The sequence below is a fragment of the Spea bombifrons genome, chromosome 7 (assembly GCF_027358695.1).
Source record: "Spea bombifrons isolate aSpeBom1 chromosome 7, aSpeBom1.2.pri, whole genome shotgun sequence".
NCBI lineage: Eukaryota > Metazoa > Chordata > Amphibia > Anura > Pelobatidae > Spea > Spea bombifrons.
This window is the reverse complement of record NC_071093.1, coordinates 1,098,625-1,105,494: the sequence shown is the minus strand read 5'-3', so window position 1 is coordinate 1,105,494 and position 6,870 is coordinate 1,098,625.

Here is a 6,870-nt window from a genome sequence, read left to right as displayed (position 1 = left end):
GTCTTAATCACCCAGCTGGACTCTCTGACTAATGAAAGTCTATGGAGGGACGGACTTCCTCTTTATCTTCCGGTTAATAAAGTGCAGTTTGCGGACCCTTTAATCCGGTTGTATTTACAGCTTTAATTGTTTATTGGCTGTCTGGAGTTCCTTTTTGGGTAGAATACGGTATTTTTGGGGTGTTTTTTTTCTTGCAGGAAATGTAACTAATTCTCTTTAATTGTAAATAAAATACCTCAGTTTGCAGCCGGGGCGAGGGATCACTCACCAGATCCTCTGCTTATTATTATTTGTGATCTTAGATTTATAGAAACATAGAACCTCCTGGCAGATCGGCCCCGGCGGCCCCCGTCTAGTTGCCCGTTTCTCCTGCTGTAAAGACTCAGACCTTAATCAGTCGTTGGACTCGTCTTAGATTCAGGAGCCGTATGTCTATCCCATGCATGTTTAATCCCCTCACTGTATTACCCTCTACCACCTCTGCTGGGAGGCTGTTCCACTTATCCCCCGCCCTCCCTATATTAAGGAGCCGTATGTCTATCCCATGCATGTTTAATCCCCTCACTGTATTACCCTCTACCACTTCTGCTGGGAGGCTGTTCCACTTATCCCCCGCCCTCCCTATATTAAGGAGCCGTATGTCCATCCCATGCGTGTTTAAATCCCCTCTCTGTGTTGTAGAGATCTGATGCTCTGAGTTAAGAGCTTTGGCTTCTCCGGCGCTGAAGGAGTTACTGACGCCTTTAACTTCAATGAGGGGTAACAGCGAATGAGCGGAGCGCAGCGCGTGCGACAGACGTGGCGATCGCCGGGAACCAGAAATAACCGGCTTCTGTTTAAACTGCCTGGGATTCCTGAAATGAGTGCAGCGGCTGGAATCAGCCACCAGAAACTGGTTTGGAACGAAAGCTCGGCGTTACTTTTACAGAAATACAGAGAATCTGCGAGACGAGGGTGAGGCGGGGACACCCATCACGCGTAGCCGAGAGGACTACATACATAAACATATATATACATACATACATACATATATATATATACATATATATATACACGCCCCGGCACGCACGTGTACACAGACGTCATCCGAGCCCCGCGTGCCCCCCGAGCAAACCAGGGACCCAAAAAATAAAGAAGTTATTATACGTAATATTATCGCGCATCAAATTCTATCGTATTCATAACCAAGGATTATAACCAAAAAAGGACCCCCCCCCCCGACGACCCGGCTCTGAGCCTCTATCAGGGTAATGAATTTGATTGACAGACGATAGGAAACGATTCTAGTGACTCCGGAAATATTAACATTTATTTATTTATTGAATTGTTTCATTAAATGCGATTTCAGAGCTGGTTGGATAATATTTCTAAAAATGCGAGGGATCTATTAATACTAACAATAATATTTATAATAATAATAATAATATGAAAAATAATATTTATAATAATATAAATAATAGCAACAATAATATTTATGAACAAAATATTTATAATAATAGTAATAATAATATGAAAAATAATATTTATCATAATAATATAAATAATAGCAATAATAGCAACAATAATATTTATGAAAATAATATTTATAATAATATAAATAATAGCAATAATAATATTTATGAAAATAATATTTATAATAATAATATAAATAATAATATTTATAATAATAACAAAAGATAAAGGAACCTCAGGAAGCTACGGGGTGTAGAAAAAGCCCTCTGGGGGAATTTGAAAAATTGTTTAAATGCCAGAAAATGTTTCACTATAACCAACGTCGGTAAAAATCATCACTATCGATATAGAAGCTGAGAATTCTGCGGCTGCAGCTTAGGAGCCCAACGTGGACATTTTGAAGAATTTTCACTGCATTTTGCTCGTAAAAAAAAAAACCTAGAATTTTGTATATTTTTTTTATTATGTGTGACATCCTTTTCCAGGGCCAGAGGGTGATGAGAGTTGGAGTTCCCTGTAATTGGAGGATCAAAGGTCACATGAGTCGCCCGTTGGATTCGGATGCAGTCGAGCTCGGAATAAAATGACATATTTTGCAAGACGTCATTTGCGACGCTCGCTGTATTTGTTGTTAAGTTGCCATGACTACCAATTAAATAGCTCCCTTAGGTTGGGCTAATATTCTTTCTTTATGTGTATATCAGGTTAACGTTTATTTTTATTATTGTTTTCTATAGCGCCATCATATTCCGCAGCGCTGTACAATGACGAGCGACAGATGAAGTTTATTTCAAAGATCTGGAGACGGAGCTCGAGGTCAATCTTTTTTTTTTTAGGAGTAAATACTAACAGATAAGGTTTTTAAAGTGAAATTCGGGGACATTTTTAATGTTTTTTTTAATCTGATCCCAAGAAGTTCCGGGTAAAAAAGCCGAAACGAAACAAAATATTCAGCAAACCAAAAAATAAGTCTTTCTACTAAAAAAGAAAATGACGGTATCTTTACTTTTATGCGGGGGCTTCGGGGAATAACCATGGTAACTGCTGGGACCCAGTTTTGGGGGCTTTTGGCCATACTTTGGGGGTTAATAACGCTTTGTTTTGGGTTCAGAATTCTTATCGGAACCGTAAATCCTGTCCGTTACGGAAGAAACCCCCCCTCGGCCTGAAGCGCTCCTCCTTCCAGTTTTTCCAGGTTTTCGGGATTCAGGAACCTGCCGGAAATCTCTAGATCTTCCAGAACAGGAATCCGGCCGGCCGGCCCCCCGCGTGTTTAGCAAACAGACAGAAGGAGACCCCTCGGGATTCCTCACAGGAAGAACTCGTCAGAGATCCCGGAACCAGCCGGACCGGTTGGAAGAAGAGATCCCATCAGGATTAGAATCTCACGCTATCTGCTTCGGATCCGCTGCCCAGGGGGGGTCTCATTTACCTTTTAACCTGTATAAAAAACAGTGTATGGTTTATTCGGCCTTTTCGTCTCCATCCTTCAGCGTGCGCGGCTTTATACAGACAAGGGCTCAGTGTTGCAACCGGCGGAAAATATTTCAACCAACTGTCCTGAATTTGTGGGACTGTATTGCAAGTCTCTCTGGGATTTATTACCAAATTAAATTATTTATGTTTTATTTATATAGCGCCAACAATTCCCTCCGAGCTTCTATCATTCATAGAGTCGGACAAAACTAGAACTGACAGAGTAAGAGGAACCGATACATTAGGTAACGAGGGCCCGGCTAGTGAGCTTACGATCTATTTTTTATTTCATAAGTAGCATTTACTGCAATGGGCCTATTCTTCCAGTAATAATTTTACTTTACTGACAGGGTGGTGGATAAGTAGAACAGCCTCCCAGCAGAGGTGGTAGAGGGTAATACAGTGAGGGGATTAAACATGCATGGGATAGACATACGGCTCCTGAATCTAAGACGAGACCAACGACTGATTAAGGTCTGAGTCTTTACAGCAGGAGAAACGGGTGACTAGCCGGGGGCCGCCGGGGGCCGATGTGCTGGCGGGTTCTGTGAATCTGAGGCATGTAGTGGAGAAGAGGTATGTATCGCCATCACACGCTGTCACGTGGCACGCCTCGGATTCTCTGTAATACGTCTTCATTTAGATGCCTGGAGGGGGGGGGTGTTGAAAGAAAAACATATTTCCAGCACAAAAGAGAGAAAATGCAGATATCTGTCAGCAAAACCTCCTCGGTCTCCGCCTCACAGCCGAGGAAAACGCTTAATGCCGTTTATTTAAACCCCTCACTGCCCCAAACGCTGCATTTTATAATAAACCCCAAATGTTTACAGATCAAAATAAGCAACAAAATTACCTACCGGCTTATTAACAATAATAATAATAATAATAAATAATAGAAAGAATAATATTATCCCATGCATGTATAAATCCCCTCACTGTATCAGCCTCTACCGCTTGTACTGGGAGGCTGTTCCACTTATCTACCACCCTCTCAGTAAAGTGGAACTTCCCTACTTTCCATCTCAGCCTCGGACCCTCTCGTTGTGACGTTTTAATGTGACAGCCGGCGTGGGGGGGGGGTCGGAGGATCTGCCTTCCCGATCCCTGGAAGACATCCAAGAGGAACATGACTGACGGCCGCGCTCCGGGATAATTATACATTTCCTTCAGGTCTTTAGAGGGCGGATTCGGAGGCTGATGGAGAAATCTATGAGTGAAATCTCCACAACGAGAACACCCTGTACCTGGACCGGGATAATTAAATGTTCTGACTTGTTCTCTTGTCACGCTGATCATCGTTATTCTTAGAAATGATTAGGACTCTAAGTGACCAATTAATTACACATCACCTCTCTGCTTCAAGACATGTATTCTGTGCATCAGGGGGTAGATAAGTGGAGCAGCCTCCCAGCAGAAGTGGTAGAGGGTAATACAGTGAGGGGTATTAAACATGCGCGGGATAGACATACGGCTCCTGAATCTAAGACGAGGCCAACGACTGATTAAGGTTTGAGTCTTTACAGCAGGAGAGACGGGCGACGGGGGCCGGATGAGGCCGATCTGCCAGCAGGTTCAAGGTTCAGCCCTGCATCATGCGCAGGAAAGCCAGGTCATTTTTCTCTTTTTGTCCGTCACTTGGCCGGTTTAATGTAAATCCATAAAGAATTTAAGTATTTTAGTGCATTCATTTTCATTAATAAAAGGTGAAAAACATTGTTAAGATATTTGCCCCCCCGGGGGGGGGGGTGTTGGGGGTAGTTCTACCCGGTCAGGATTTTTCTGGAACGTTTTCACCAAAGTCCGACCTGCAGGATTCCGAGAAACATTCAGAACGATTGGAAACGAAACAGATTGCGGGGTCTCTTCTAGAAGCCGCCTCGGGGCATTTATCATCTTACGGGATCCTGACGTGGATTGTGTGCTCCACGGTACCTGGCCCCGGGGGGGGGTAGTGGGGGCAGTCCGTGGGCATGCGCCGGGTTCAGTGGACGTTGGTAGTAATTGATGGCTTCTGCGTTCCAACCAATTTAGCAGCTTAGTCAATACTGACCTTCACAATGACCTTGGACAGAGATTTGCTAGTCTGGATCTGCACTGTTTATGTGACTTTGTGCCCCATTGTGGGGTATTTGTGTAACTGGGCGGGGCATTTAGGAGAATAATGGGGTTTATTTACCCCGTTTAGTTTATAAAGCCGTTTCCTGCTGTTTCTATACACATTATCGGGGCTTTTAGGGCCGTAGAACCCTGCGATCCCCTCATACCCAGCAAACACAAAAAGATGAAACTCCAGAGCGTTCAAATAAACAATAGAATTGGTTTCTGTACAAACACGTTTATTCGCAGTAATTACAGCTTCCAGTTCCAGAACGTATTTTTCTGTATATCAGTAAAACAGCCAGTGCAAAATATGCTTTTTCCCTCCCATTAAATGTACAAAAAAAAAAAAAAAAAGAAGAAGAAGTGGCAGTAATAACTAAACGATTCACCATAAATTCACCCCAAATCTCTGCACAGAAAGACTAACAGCGAGCTGTAACGTCCCAGCAAGAAATCCGCAGCGAGACGACCGCCGGCGAACCCCAAACATTCAGCGAAAGAAACAAAAAATACAAAAAAAGTACAAGAATTTAATTAGAAAAAACAGTAAAGAGGTGATTATCGTCCGCAGAAAAAGTGAAAGTTTTATTTAAGGCACAAAAACAAATGAAATCAATAAAAATCCCCCAATCTGATTGCACCCAGATACCCCGGACAACCCTGCCGGCTGCCACCCAACGCGCAGGTTTTTTTCCCTTGAAGGCACGGGTGGAAGAGGCAAGAAGTGTGGGGGAGGAATAAATTCTCAGACCAGCTGAGCGCAGAGTATTCGGCAAACGACACCAATCACCGATAAGACAGAAAAGAGCAGCGATACGAAGAACATCCATTCCAGGAAAAAGGCACGATTCACATCACGGCGCAGCCTGCGTCTCGTGGGATGAATAAGCAACCCAAAGCCCAGCCGGCACAGCCAGAGGATAGAGCGGTACCGAGCAGAACGCGTGCGCCACGGCGAGTGCACGGCCCCCGGATCAGAGATCGGTGACTCGTACACGTTACACGCCTGTCTCTGGAACATGTGCCGCTGGCTGCGTGTACAAGTCACAGGGGTCCGACCCGGCAGACCCCGAGGCAAGCGTGTGGGGGCTAGGATAAGCAACCCCTGGCATCCATACAGTCACGGAGTACAACTCCTATCATCCTTTCTAAGACAATCAGCCCTTTAGCCTTAGTGGGAATGGCACCGAAAGAGTTAAAGCGTTTATTCCAGATATAAAAAGAAAGACGTTTTCCGGGTGTAAAATCCTCCGCACCTCGGCGGGACGTTCCAGATCGCTCAATAAATCCTGGGATCCTTTCCTAGTGCATAGAAAGCGTTCTCTATAGCAACGGAAGTTAAAATAATCTCCCCGAAACCGCAGAAAGCACTGACCTCGGGGTGAGGCACGGAAACCGTTACACGCGTGTTCCATAAAGTGACGGGTCGCAGTCTCACGCTTAACACGTTATATATATATATTTATCTGTCTCTACAATATAAATCTGCAGGAATAAAAGATTTGCGTCCCTATCTCTAATGTACTGGTGGAGAAACCCCCCCCAGTCTAGAAACCCCCAAAGGTGCAAAAAGCATGCGTGATGCAAATTATTTCACATCCCTCGGCTGGGGCAACATTCCGCGTCGGCTTCAACACCCGTAGCAAACCTCAATTTACAACATATATGTTTATGTAGAAAAAAAAATATCCAAAAGGCTCCTAACCCTCTTATTCTAGTGATGATGTCACTATTAGATCAGAGAGATCTCAGGGAAAGGCACGCATTGTTCACGCAGGGGGGGGCAGACATCCCACCGTTAGTAAAGCGTCACAGACCGGGATACATTCATCGGAAAGCTCG